The sequence below is a fragment of the Camelus bactrianus genome, unplaced genomic scaffold, assembly GCF_048773025.1.
Source record: "Camelus bactrianus isolate YW-2024 breed Bactrian camel unplaced genomic scaffold, ASM4877302v1 HiC_scaffold_30, whole genome shotgun sequence".
NCBI lineage: Eukaryota > Metazoa > Chordata > Mammalia > Artiodactyla > Camelidae > Camelus > Camelus bactrianus.
The window spans coordinates 254,004-268,488 of NW_027413945.1; positions in this window are offsets into that span (position 1 = coordinate 254,004).

Sequence of the window (14,485 nt, forward strand, 5' to 3'; positions counted from 1 at the left end):
AGTTTTCACTGTAAAACCGAGTTGGAGCTAGTACCTCCCCATATATATGTATGGAGTGGAGTTTGCAACTGAAAAGAAACTTTGTGTTCCCAACAAGCTAGGTGAAGGACGGCTTTCACACACACTTATCTCTCAGAACTGAGCATGTGGAGAGACGTTCGTTCATCTAGCACAAAGGGAACGGGTTGCAGGAGAAACTTTTACTCTGGTTTCTCAGTCTGTTTCCTAGTGCCGGTTTGAAGTTCCTGCAGTTTTCACTGTAAAACCGAGTTGGAGCTAGTACCTCCCCATATATATGTATGGAGTGGGGTTTGCAACTGAAAAGAAACTTTGTGTTCCCAACAAGCTATGTGAAGGACGGCTTTCACACACACTTATCTCTCAGAACTGAGCATGTGGAGAGACGTTCGTTCATCTAGCACAAATGGAACGGGTTGCAGGAGAAACTTTTACTCTGGTTTCTCAGTCTGTTTCCTAGTGCCGGTTTGATGTTCCTGCAGTTTTCACTGTAAAACCGAGTTGGAGCTAGTACCTCCCCGTATATATATATGGAGTGGAGTTTGCAACTGAAAAGAAACTTTGTGTTCCCAACAAGCTAGGTGAAGTACGGGTTTCACACACACTTATCTCTCAGAACTGAGCATGTGGAGAGACGTTCGTTCATCTAGCACAAAGGGATCGGGTTGCAGGAGAAACTTTTACTCTGGGTTCTCAGTCTGTTTCCTAGTGCCGGTTTGAAGTTCCTGCAGTTTTCACTGTAAAACCGAGTTGGAGCTAGTACCTCCCCATATATCTGTATGGAGTGGAGTTTGCCACTGAAAAGAAACTTTGTGTTCCCAACAAGCTATGTGAAGGACGGCTTTCACACACACTTATCTCTCAGAACTGAGCATGTGGAGAGACGTTCGTTCATCTAGCACAAAGGGAACGGGTTGCAGGAGAAATTTTTACTCTGGTTTCTCAGTCTGTTTCCTAGTGCCGGTTTGAAGTTCCTGCAGTTTTCACTGTAAAACCGAGTTGGAGCTAGTACCTACCCTTATATATATAGGGAGTGGAGTTTGCAACTGAAAAGAAACTTTGTGTTCCCAACAAGCTAGGTGAAGGACGGCTTTCACACACACTTATCTCTCAGAACTGAGCATGTGGAGAGACGTTCGTTCATCTAGCACAAAGGGAACGGGTTGCAGGGGAAACATTTACTCTGGTTTCTCAGTCTGTTTCCTAGTGCCGGTTTGAAGTTCCTGCAGTTTTCACTGTAAAACCGAGTTGGAGCTAGTACCTCCCCATATATATGTATGGAGTGGAGTTTGCAACTGAAAAGAAACTTTGTGTTCCCAACAAGCTAGGTGAAGGAAGGCTTTCACACACACTTATCTCTCAGAACTGAGCATGTGGAGAGACGTTCGTTCATCTAGCACAAAGGGAACGGGTTGCAGGGGAAACATTTACTCTGGTTTCTCAGTCTGTTTCCTAGTGCCGGTTTGAAGTTCCTGCAGTTTTCACTGTAAAACCGAGTTAGAGCTAGTACCTCCCCATATATATGTATGGAGTGGAGTTTGCAACTGAAAAGAAACTTTGTGTTCCCAACAAGCTAGGTGAAGGAAGGCTTTCACACACACTTATCTCTCAGAACTGAGCATGTGGAGAGACGTTCGTTCATCTAGCACAAAGGGAACGAGTTGCAGGTGAAACTATTACTCTGGTTTCTCAGTCTGTTTCCTAGTGCCGGTTTGAAGTTCCTGCAGTTTTCACTGTAAAACCGAGTTGGAGCTAGTACCTCCCCATATATATGTATGGAGTGGAGTTTGCAACTGAAAAGAAACTTTGTGTTCCCAACAAGCTAGTTGAAGGACGGGTTTCACACACACTTATCTCTCAGAACTGAGCATGTGGAGAGACGTTCGTTCATCTAGCACAAATGGAACGGGTTGCAGGAGAAACATTTACTCTGGTTTCTCAGTGTGTTTCCTAGTGCCGGTTTGAAGTTCCTGCAGTTTTCACTGTAAAACCGAGTTGGAGCTAGTACCTCCCCATATATACGTATGGAGTGGAGTTTGCAACTGAAAAGAAACTTTGTGTTCCCAACAAGCTAGGTGAAGGACGGCTTTCACACACACTTATCTCTCAGAACTGAGCATGTGGAGAGACGTTCGTTCATCTAGCACAAAGGGAACGGGTTGCAGGAGAAACTTTTACTCTGGGTTCTCAGTCTGTTTCCTAGTGCCGGTTTGAAGTTCCTGCAGTTTTCACTGTAAAACCGAGTTGGAGCTAGTACCTCCCCATATATATGTATGGAGTGGAGTTTGCAACTGAAAAGAAACTTTGTGTTCCCAACAAGCTAGGTGAAGGACGGCTTTCACACACACTTATCTCTCAGAACTGAGCATGTGGAGAGACGTTCGTTCATCTAGCACAAAGGGAACGGGTTGCAGGAGAAACTTTTACTCTGGTTTCTCAGTCTGTTTCCTAGTGCCGGTTTGAAGTTCCTGCAGTTTTCACTGTAAAACCGAGTTGGAGCTAGTACCTACCCATATATATATAGGGAGTGGAGTTTGCAACTGAAAAGAAACTTTGTGTTCCCAACAAGCTAGGTGAAGGACGGCTTTCACACACACTTATCTCTCAGAACTGAGCATGTGGAGAGACGTTCGTTCATCTAGCACAAAGGGAACGGGTTGCAGGGGAAACATTTACTCTGGTTTCTCAGTCTGTTTCCTAGTGCCGGTTTGAAGTTCCTGCAGTTTTCACTGTAAAACCGAGTTGGAGCTAGTACCTCCCCATATATATGTATGGAGTGGAGTTTGCAACTGAAAAGAAACTTTGTGTTCCCAACAAGCTAGGTGAAGGAAGGCTTTCACACACACTTATCTCTCAGAACTGAGCATGTGGAGAGACGTTCGTTCATCTAGCACAAAGGGAACGGGTTGCAGGGGAAACATTTACTCTGTTTTCTCAGTCTGTTTCCTAGTGCCGGTTTGAAGTTCCTGCAGTTTTCACTGTAAAACCGAGTTAGAGCTAGTACCTCCCCATATATATGTATGGAGTGGAGTTTGCAACTGAAAAGAAACTTTGTGTTCCCAACAAGCTAGGTGAAGGAAGGCTTTCACACACACTTATCTCTCAGAACTGAGCATGTGGAGAGACGTTCGTTCATCTAGCACAAAGGGAACGGGTTGCAGGTGAAACTATTACTCTGGTTTCTCAGTCTGTTTCCTAGTGCCGGTTTGAAGTTCCTGCAGTTTTCACTGTAAAACCGAGTTGGAGCTAGTACCTCCCCATATATATGTATGGAGTGGAGTTTGCAACTGAAAAGAAACTTTGTGTTCCCAACAAGCTAGTTGAAGGACGGGTTTCACACACACTTATCTCTCAGAACTGAGCATGTGGAGAGACGTTCGTTCATCTAGCACAAATGGAACGGGTTGCAGGAGAAACATTTACTCTGGTTTCTCAGTCTGTTTCCTAGTGCCGGTTTGAAGTTCCTGCAGTTTTCACTGTAAAACCGAGTTGGAGCTAGTACCTCCCCATATATACGTATGGAGTGGAGTTTGCAACTGAAAAGAAACTTTGTGTTCCCAACAAGCTAGGTGAAGGACGGCTTTCACACACACTTATCTCTCAGAAATGAGCATGTGGAGAGACGTTCGTTCATCTAGCACAAAGGGAACGGGTTGCAGGAGAAACTTTTACTCTGGTTTCTCAGTCTGTTTCCTAGTGCCGGTTTGAAGTTCCTGCAGTTTTCACTGTAAAACCGAGTTGGAGCTAGTCCCTACTCATATATATATATATTTAGTGGAGTTTGCAACTGGAAAGAAACTTTGTGTTCCCAACAAGCTAGGTGAAGGACGGGTTTCACACACAATTATCTCTCAGAACTGAGCATGTGGAGAGACGTTCGTTCATCTAGCACAACGGGAACGGGTTGCAGGGAAACATTTACTCTGGTTTCTCAGTCTGTTTCCTAGTGCCGTTTTGAAGTTCCTGCAGTTTTCGCTGTAAAACCGGGTTGGAGCTAGTACCTCCCCATATATATGTATGGAGTGGAGTTTGCAACTGAAAAGAAACTTTGTGTTCCCAACAAGCTAGGTTAAGGACGGCTTTCACACACACTTATCTCTCAGAACTGAGCATTTGGAGAGACGTTCGTTCATCTAGCACAAAGGGAACACTTTGCAGGAGAAACTTTTACTCTGGTTTCTCAGTCTGTTTCCTAGTGCCGGTTTGAAGTTCCTGCAGTTTTCCCTGTAAAACCGAGTTGGAGCTAGTACCTCCCCATATATATGTATGGAGTGGAGTTTGCAACTGAAAAGAAACTTTGTGTTCCCAACAAGCTAGGTGAAGGACGGCTTTCACACACACTTATCTCTCAGAACTGAGCATGTGGAGAGACGTTCGTTCATCTAGCACAAAGGGAACGGGTTGCAGGAGAAACTTTTACTCTGGTTTCTCAGTCTGTTTCCTAGTGCCGGTTTGAAGTTCCTGCAGTTTTCACTGTAAAACCGAGTTGGAGCTAGTACCTCCCCATATATATCTATGGAGTGGAGTTTGCAACTGAAAAGAAACTTTGTGTTCCCAAAAAGCTAGGTGAAGGACGGCTTTCACACACACTTATCTCTCAGAAAATAGCATGTGGAGAGACGTTCGTTCATCTAGCAAAAAGGGAACGGGTTGCAGGAGAAACTTTTACTCTGGTTTCTCAGTCTGTTTCCTAGTGCCGGTTTGAAGTTCCTGCAGTTTTCACTGTAAAACCGAGTTGGAGCTAGTCCCTACCCATATATATATATATTTAGTGGAGTTTGCAACTGGAAAGAAACTTTGTGTTCCCAACAAGCTAGGTGAAGGACGGGTTTCACACACAATTATCTCTCAGAACTGAGCATGTGGAGAGACGTTCGTTCATCTAGCACAACGGGAATGGGTTGCAGGGAAACATTTACTCTGGTTTCTCAGTCTGTTTCCTAGTGCCGTTTTTAAGTTCCTGCAGTTTTCACTGTAAAACCGGTTTGGAGCTAGTACCTCCCCATATATATGTATGGAGTGGAGTTTGCAACTGAAAAGAAACTTTGTGTTCCCAACAAGCTAGGTTAAGGACGGCTTTCACACACACTTATCTCTCAGAACTGAGCATTTGGAGAGACGTTCGTTCATCTAGCACAAAGGGAACAGGTTGCAGGAGAAACTTTTATTCTGGTTTCTCAGTCTGTTTCCTAGTGCCGGTTTGAAGTTCCTGCAGTTTTCCCTGTAAAACCGAGTTGGAGCTAGTACCTCCCCATATAAATGTATGGAGTGGAGTTTGCAACTGAAAAGAAACTTTGTGTTCCAAACAAGCTAGCTGAAGGACGGCTTTCACACACACTTATCTCTCAGAACTGAGCATGTGGAGAGACTTTCGTTCATCTAGCACAAAGGGAACGGGTTGCAGGAGAAACTTTTACTCTGGTTTCTCAGTCTGTTTCCTAGTGCCGGTTTGAAGTTCCTGCAGTTTTCACTGTAAAACCGAGTTGGAGCTAGTACATCCCCATATATATGTATGGAGTGGAGTTTGCAACTGAAAAGAAACTTTGTGTTCCAAAAAAGCTAGGTGAAGGACGGCTTTCACACACACTTATCTCTCAGAACTGAGCATGTGGAGAGACGTTCGTTCATCTAGCACATATGGAACGGTTTGCAGGAGAAACTTTACTCTGGTTTCTCAGTCTGTTTCCTAGTGCCGGTTTGAAGTTCCTGCAGTTTTCACTGTAAAACCGAGTTGGAACTAGTACCTCCCCATATATATGTATGGAGTGGAGTTTGCAACTGAAAAGAAACTTTGTGTTCCAAACAAGCTAGCTGAAGTACGGCTTTCACACACACTTATCTCTCAGAACTGAGCATGTGGAGAGACGTTCGTTCATCTAGCACAAAAGGAACGGGTTGCAGGAGAAACTTTTTCTCTGGTTTCTCAGCCTGTTTCCTAGTGCCGGTTTGAAGTTCCTGCAGTTTTCACTGTAAAAACGAGTTGGAGCTAGTACCTACCCATATATATATATGGAGTGGAGTTTGCAACTGAAAAGAATCTTTGTGTTCCCAACAAGCTAGGTGAAGGAAGGCTTTCACACACACTTATCACTCTGAACTGAGCATGTGGAGAGACCTTCGTTCATCTAGCACAAAGGGAACGGGTTGCAGGAAAAACTTTTACTCTGGTTTCTCAGTCTGTTTCCTAGTGCCGGTTTCAAGTTCCTGCAGTTTTCACTGTAAAACCGAGTTGGAGCTAGTACCTCCCCATACATACGTATGGAGTGGAGTTTGCAACTGAAAAGAAACTTTGTGTTCCCAACAAGCTAGGTGAAGGACGGCTTTCACACACACTTATCTCTCAGAACTGAGCATGTGGAGAGACGTTCGTTCATCTAACACAAAGGGAACGGGTTGCAGGAGAAACTTTTACTCTGGTTTATCAGTCTGTTTCCTAGTGCCGGTTGGATGTTCCTGCAGTTTTCACTGTAAAACCGAGTTGGAGCTAGTCCCTACCCATATATATATATGGAGTGGAGTTTGCAACTGAAAAGAATCTTTGTGTTCCCAACAAGCTAGGTGAAGGACGGCTTTCACACACACTTATCTCTCAGAACTGAGCATGTGGAGAGACGTTCGTTCATCTAGCACAAAGGGAACGGGTTGCAGGAGAAACTATTACTCTGGTTTATCAGTCTGTTTCCTAGTGCCGTTTTGAAGTTCCTGCAGTTTTCACTGTAAAACCGGGTTGGAGCTAGTACCTCCCCATATATATGTATGGAGTGGAGTTTGCAACTGAAAAGAAACTTTGTGTTCCCAACAAGCTAGGTGAAGGAAGGCTTTCACACACACATATCTGTCAGAACTGAGCATGTGGAGAGACGTTCGTTCATCTAGCACATAGGGAACGGGTTGCAGGGGAAACATTTACTCTGGTTTCTCAGTCTGTTTCCTAGTGCCGGTTTGAAGTTCCTGCAGTTTTCACTGTAAAACCGAGTTGGAACTAGTACCTCCCCATATATATGTATGGATTGGAGTTTGCAACTGAAAAGAAACTTGGTGTTCCCAACAAGCTAGGTTAAGGACGGCTTTCACACACACTTATCTCTCAGAACTGAGCATTTGGAGAGACGTTCGTTCATCTAGCACAAAGGGAACAGGTTGAAGGAGAAACTTTTACTCTGGTTTCTCAGTCTGTTTCCTAGTGCCGGTTTGAAGTTCCTGCAGTTTTCCCTGTAAAACCGAGTTGGAGCTAGTACCTCCCCATATAAATATATGGAGTGGAGTTTGCAACTGAAAAGAAACTTTGTGTTCCCAACAAGATAGGTGAAGGACGGCTTTCACACACACTTATCTCTCAGAACTGAGCATGTGGAGAGACGTTCGTTCATCTAGCACAAAGGGAACGGGTTGCAGGAGAAACTTTTACTCTGGTTTCTCAGTCTGTTTCCTAGTGCCGGTTTGAAGTTCCTGCAGTTTTCACTGTAAAACCGAGTTTGAGCTAGTACCTCCCCATATATATGTATGGAGTGGAGTTTGCAACTGAAAAGAAACTTTGTGTTCCCAACAAGCTAGGTGAAGGACGGCTTTCACACACACTTATCTCTCAGAACTGAGCATGTGGAGAGACGTTCGTTCATCTAGCACAAAGGGAACGGGTTGCAGGAGAAACTTTTACTCTGGTTTCTCAGTCTGTTTCCTAGTGCCGGTTTGAAGTTCCTGCAGTTTTCACTGTAAAACCGAGTTGGAGCTAGTACCTCCCCATATATATGTATGGAGTGGAGTTTGCAACTGAAAAGAAACTTTGTGTTCCCAACAAGCTAGGTGAAGGACGACTTTCACACACACTTATCTCTCAGAACTGAGCATGTGGAGAGACGTTCGTTCATCTAGCACAAAGGGAACGGTTTGCAGGAGAAACTTATACTCTGGTTACTCAGTCTGTTTCCTAGTTCCGGTTTGAAGTTCCTGCAGTTTTCACTGTAAAACCGAGTTGGAGCTATTACTTACCCATATATATATATGGAGTGGAGTTTGCAAATGAAAAGAAACTTTGTGTTCCCAACAAGCTAGGTGAAGGAAGGCTTTCACACACACTTATCACTCTGAACTGAGCATGTGGAGAGACCTTCGTTCATCTAGCACAAAGGGAACGGGTTGCAGGAAAAACTTTTACTCTGGTTTCTCAGTCTGTTTCCTAGTGCCGGTTTGAAGTTCCTGCAGTTTTCACTGTAAAACCAAGTTGGAGCTAGTCCCTACCCATATATATATATATATAGTGGAGTTTGATACTGGAAAGAAAATTTGTGTTCCCAACAAGCTAGGTGAAGGACGGCTTTCACACACACTTATCTCTCAGAACTGAGCATGTGGAGAGACGTTCGTTCATCTAGCACAAAGGGAACGGGTTGCAGGAGAAACTTTTACTCTGGTTACTCAGTCTGTTTCCTAGTGCCGGTTTGAATTTCCTGCAGTTTTCACTGTAAAACCGTGTTGGAGCTTGTACCTACCCATATATATATATGGAGTGGAGTTTGCAACTGAAAAGAAACTTTGTGTTCCCAACAAGCCAGGTGAAGGAAGGCTTTCACACACACTTATCACTCTGAACTGAGCATGTGGAGAGACCTTCGTTCATCTAGCACAAAGGGAACGGGTTGCAGGAAAAACTTTTACTTTGGTTTCTCAGTCTGTTTCCTAGTGCCGGTTTGAAGTTCCTGCAATTTTCACTGTAAAACCGAGTTGGAGCTAGTACCTCCCCATATATATGTATGGAGTGGAGTTTGCAACTGAAAAGAAACTTTGTGTTCCCAACAAGCTAGGTGAAGGACGGGTTTCACACACATTTATCTCTCAGTACTGAGCATGTGGAGAGACGTTCGTTCATCTAGCACAAAGGGAACGGGTTGCAGGAGAAACTTTTACTCTGGTTTCTCAGTCTGTTTCCTAGTGCCGGTTTGAAGTTCCTGAAGTTTTCACTGTAAAACCGAGTTGGAGCTAGTACCTCCCCATATATATATATGGATTGAAGTTTGCAACTGAAAAGAAAATTAGTGTTCCCAACAAGCTAGGTGAAGGACGGCTTTCACACACACTTATCTCTCAGAACTGAGCATGTGGAGAGACGTTCGTTCATCTAGCACAAAGGGAACGGTTTGCAGGAGAAACTTTTACTCTGGTTTCTCAGTCTGTTTCCTAGTGCCGGTTTGAACTTCCTGCAGTTTTCACTGTAAAACCGGGTTGGAGCTAGTACCTCCCCGTATATATGTATGGAGTGGAGTTTGCAACTGAAAAGAAACTTGGTGTTCCCAACAAGCTAGGTTAAGGACGGCTTTCACACACACTTATCTCTCAGAACTGAGCATGTGGAGAGACGTTCGTTCATCTAGCACAAAGGGAACAGGTTGCAGGAGAAACTTTTACTCTGGTTTCTCAGTCTGTTTCCTAGTGCCGGTTTGAAGTTCCTGCAGTTTTCCCTGTAAAACAGAGTTGGAGCTCGTACCTCACTATATAAATGTATGGAGTGGAGTTTGCAACTGAAAAGAAACTTTGTGTTCCCAACAAGCTAGGTGAAGGACGGCTTTCACACACACTTATCTCTCAGAACTGAGCATGTGGAGAGACGTTCGTTCATCTAGCACAAAGGGAACGGGTTGCAGGAGAAACTTTTACTCTGGTTTCTCAGTCTGTTTCCTAGTGCCGGTTTGAAGTTCCTGCACTTTTCACTGAAAAACCGAGTTGGAGCTAGTACATCCCCATATATATATATGGAGTGGAGTTAGCAACTGAAAAGAAACTTTGTGTTCCCAACAAGGTAGATGAAGGACGGGTTTCACACACACTTATCTCTCAGAACTGAGCATGTGGAGAGACGTTCTTTCATCTAGCACAAAGGAAACGGGTTGCAGGAGAAACTATTACTCTGGTTTCTCAGTCTGTTTCCTAGTGCCGGTTTGAAGTTCCTGCAGTTTTCACTGTAAAACCGAGTTGGAGCTTGTACCTCCCCATATATATGTATGGAGTGGAGTTTGCAACTGAAAAGAAACTTTGTGTTCCCAACAAGCTACTTGAAGGACGGGTTTCACACACACTTATCTCTCAGAACTGAGCATGTGGAGAGACGTTCGTTCATCTAGCACAAAGGGAACGGGTTGCAGGAGAAACTTTTTCTCTGGTTTCTCAGTCTGTTTCCTAGTGCCGGTTTGAAGTTCCTGCAGTTTTCACTGTAAAACCGAGTTGGAGCTAGTACCTCCCCATATATACGTATGGAGTGGGGTTTGCAACTGAAAAGAAACTTTGTGTTCCCAACAAGCTAGGTGAAGGACGGCTTTCACACACACTTATGTCTCAGAAATGAGCATGTGGAGAGACGTTCGTTCATCTAGCACAAAGGGAACGGGTTGCAGGAGAAACTTTTACTCTGGTTTCTCAGTCTGTTTCCTAGTGCCGGTTTGAAGTTCCTGCAGTTTTCACTGTAAAACCGAGTTGGAGCTAGTCCCTACCCATATATATATATATTTAGTGGAGTTTGCAACTGGAAAGAAACTTTGTGTTCCCAACAAGCTAGGTGAAGGACGGGTTTCACACACACTAATCTCTCAGAACTGAGCATGTGGAGAGACGTTCGTTCATCTAGCACAACGGGAACGGGTTGCAGGGGAAACATTTACTCTGGTTTCTCAGTCTGTTTCCTAGTGCCGTTTTGAAGTTCCTGCAGTTTTCACTGTAAAACCGGGTTGGAGCTAGTACCTCCCCATATATATGTATGGAGTGGAGTTTGCAACTGAAAACAAACTTTGTGTTCCCAACAAGCTAGGTGAAGGAAGGCTTTCACACACACTTATCTGTGAGAACTGAGTATGTGGAGAGACGTTCGTTCATCTAGCACATAGGGAACGGGTTGCAGGGGAAACATTTACTCTGGTTTCTCAGTCTGTTTCCTAGTGCCGGTTTGAAGTTCCTGCAGTTTTCACTGTAAAACCGAGTTGGAACTAGTACCTCCCCATATATATGTATGGAGTGGAGTTTGCAACTGAAAAGAAACTTGATGTTCCCAACAAGCTAGGTTAAGGACGGCTTTCACACACACTTATCTCTCAGAACTGAGCATTTGGAGAGACGTTCGTTCATCTAGCACAAAGGGAACAGGTTGCAGGAGAAACTTTTACTCTGGTTTCTCAGTCTGTTTCCTAGTGCCGGTTTGAAGTTCCTGCAGTTTTCCCTGTAAAACCGAGTTGGGGCTCGTACCTCCCCATATAAATGTATGGAGTGGAGTTTGCAACTGAAAAGAAACTTTGTGTTCCCAACAAGCTAGGTGAAGGACGGCTTTCAAACACAGTTAACTCTCAGAACTGAGCATGTGGAGAGAAGTTCGTTCATCTAGCACAAAGGGAACGGGTTGCAGGAGAAACTTTTACTCTGGTTTCTCAGTCTGTTTCCTAGTGCCTGTTTGAAGTTCCTGCAGTTTTCACTGTAAAACCGAGTTGGAGCTAGTACCTACCCATATATATATATGGAGTGGAGTTTGCAACTGTTAAGAAACTTTGTGTTCCCAACAATCTAAGTGAAGGAAGGCTTTCACACACACTTATCACTCTGAACTGAGCATGTGGAGAGACCTTCGTTCATCTAGCACAAAGGGAACGGGTTGCAGGAAAAACTTTTACTCTGGTTTCTCAGTCTGTTTCCTAGTGCCGGTTTGAAGTTCCTGCAGTTTTCACTGTAAAACCAAGTTGGAGCTAGTCCCTACCCATATATATATATATATATTGGAGTTTGCAACTGGAAAGAAACTTTGTGTTCCCAACAAGCTAGTTGAAGGACGGCTTTCACACACACTTATCTCTCAGAACTGAGCATGTGGAGAGACGTTCGTTCATCTAGCACAAATGGAACGGGTTGAAGGAGAAACTTTTACTCTGGTTACACAGTCTGTTTCCTAGTGCTGGTTTGAAGTTCCTGCAGTTTTCACAGTAAAACCGAGTTGGAGCTAGTACCTACCCATATATATATATGGAGTGGAGTTTGCAACTGAAAAGAAACTTTGTGTTCCCAACAAGCTAGGTGAAGGAAGGCTTTCGCACACACTTATCACTCTGAACTGAGCATGTGGAGAGACCTTCGTTCATCTAGCACAAAGGGAACGGGTTGCAGGAAAAACTTTTACTCTGGTTTCTCAGTCTGTTTCCTAGTGCCGGTTTGAAGTTCCTGCAGTTTTCGCTGTAAAACCGAGTTGGAGCTAGTACCTCCCCATATATATGTATGGAGTGGAGTTTGCAACTGAAAAGAAACTTTGTGTTCCAAACAAGCTAGTTGAAGGACGGGTTTCACACACATTTATCTCTCAGAACTGAGCATGTGGAGAGACGTTCGTTCATCTAGCACAAAGGAACGGGTTGCAGGAGAAACTTTTACTCTGGTTTCTCAGTCTGTTTCCTAGTGCCGGTTTGAAGTTCCTGCAATTTTCACTGTAAAACCGAGTTGGAGCTAGTACCTCCCCATATATACGTATGGAGTGGAGTTTGCAACTGAAAAGAAACTTTGTGTTCCCAACAAGCTAGGTGAAGGACGGCTTTCACACACACTTATCTCTCAGAAATGAGCATGTGGAGAGACGTTCGTTCATCTAGCACAAAGGGAACGGGTTGCAGGAGAAACTTTTACTCTGGTTTCTCAGTCTGTTTCCTAGTGCCGGTTTGAAGTTCCTGCAGTTTTCACTATAAAACCGGGTTGGAGCTAGTACCTCCCCATATATATGTATGGAGTGGAGTTTGAAACTGAGAAGAAACTTTGTGTTCCCAACAAGCTAGGTGAAGGAAGGATTTCACACACACTTATCTGTCAGAACTGAGCATGTGGAGAGACGTTCGTTCATCTAGCACAAAGGGAACGGGTTGCAGGGGAAACATTTACTCTGGTTTCTCAGTATGTTCCCTAGTGCCGGTTTGAAGTTCCTGCAGTTTTCACTGTAAAACCGAGTTGGAGCTAGTACCTCACCATATATATTTATGGAGTGGATTTTGCAACTGAAAAGAAACTTGGTGTTCCCAACAAGCTAGGTTAAGGACGGCTTTCACACACATTTATCTCTCAGAACTGAGCATGTGGAGAGACGTTCGTTCATCTAGCACAAATGGAACAGGTTGCAGGAGAAACTTTTACTCTGGTTTCTCAGTATGTTTCCTAGTGCCGGTTTCAAGTTCCTGCAGTTTTCACTGTAAAACCGAGTTGGAGCTAGTACCTCCCCATATATACGTATGGAGTGGAGTTTGCAACTGAAAAGAAACTTTGTGTTCCCAGCAAGCTAGGTGAAGTACGGCTTTCACACACACATATCTCTCAGAACTGAGCATGTGGAGAGACGTTCGTTCATCTAACACAAAGGGAACGGGTTGCAGGAGAAACTTTTACTCTGGTTTCTCAGTCTGTTTCCTAGTGCCGGTTTCAAGTTCCTGCAGTTTTCACTGTAAAACCGAGTTGGAGCTAGTACCTCCCCATATATACGTATGGAGTGGAGTTTGCAACTGAAAAGAAACTTTGTGTTCCCAGCAAGCTAGGTGAAGGACGGCTTTCACACACACATATCTCTCAGAACTGAGCATGTGGAGAGACGTTCGTTCATCTAACACAAAGGGAACGGGTTGCAGGAGAAACTTTTACTCTGGTTTCTCAGTCTGTTTCCTAGTGCCGGTTTGAAGTTCCTGCAGTTTTCACTGTAAAAACGAGTTGGAGCTAGTCCCTACCCATATATATATATGGAGTGGAGTTTGCAACTGAAAAGAAACTTTGTGTTCCCAACAAGCTAGGTGAAGGACGGCTTTCACACACACTTATCTCTCAGAACTGAGCATTTGGAGAGACGTTCGTTCATCTAGCACAACGGGAACGGGTTGCAGGGGAAACATTTACTCTGGTTTCTCAGTCTGTTTCCTAGTGCCGGTTTGAAGTTCCTGCAGTTTTCACTGTAAAACCGAGTTGGAGCTAGTACCTCACCATATATATGTATGGAGTGGAGTTTGCAACTGAAAAGAAACTTTGTGTTCCCAACAAGCTAGGTGAAGGACGGCTTTCACACACACTTATCTCTCAGAACTGAGCATGTGGAGAGACGTTCTTTCATCTAGCACAAAGGGAACGGGTTGCAGGAGAAACTTTTACTCCTGTTACTCAGTCTGTTTCCTAGTGCCGGTTTGAAGTTCCTGCAGTTTTCACTGTAAAACCGAGTTGGAGCTAGTACCTACCCATATATATATATGGAATGGAGATTGCAACTGGAAAGAAACTTTGTGTTCCCAACAAGCTAGGTGAAGGACGGGTTTCACACACATTTATCACTCTGAACTGAGCATGTGGAGAGACCTTCTTTCATCTAGCACAAAGGGAACGGGTTGCAGGGAAAACTTTTACTCTGGTTTCTCAGTCTGTTTCCTAGTGCCGGTTGGAAGTTCCTGCAGTTTTCACTGTAAAAACGAGTTGGAGCTAGTCCCTA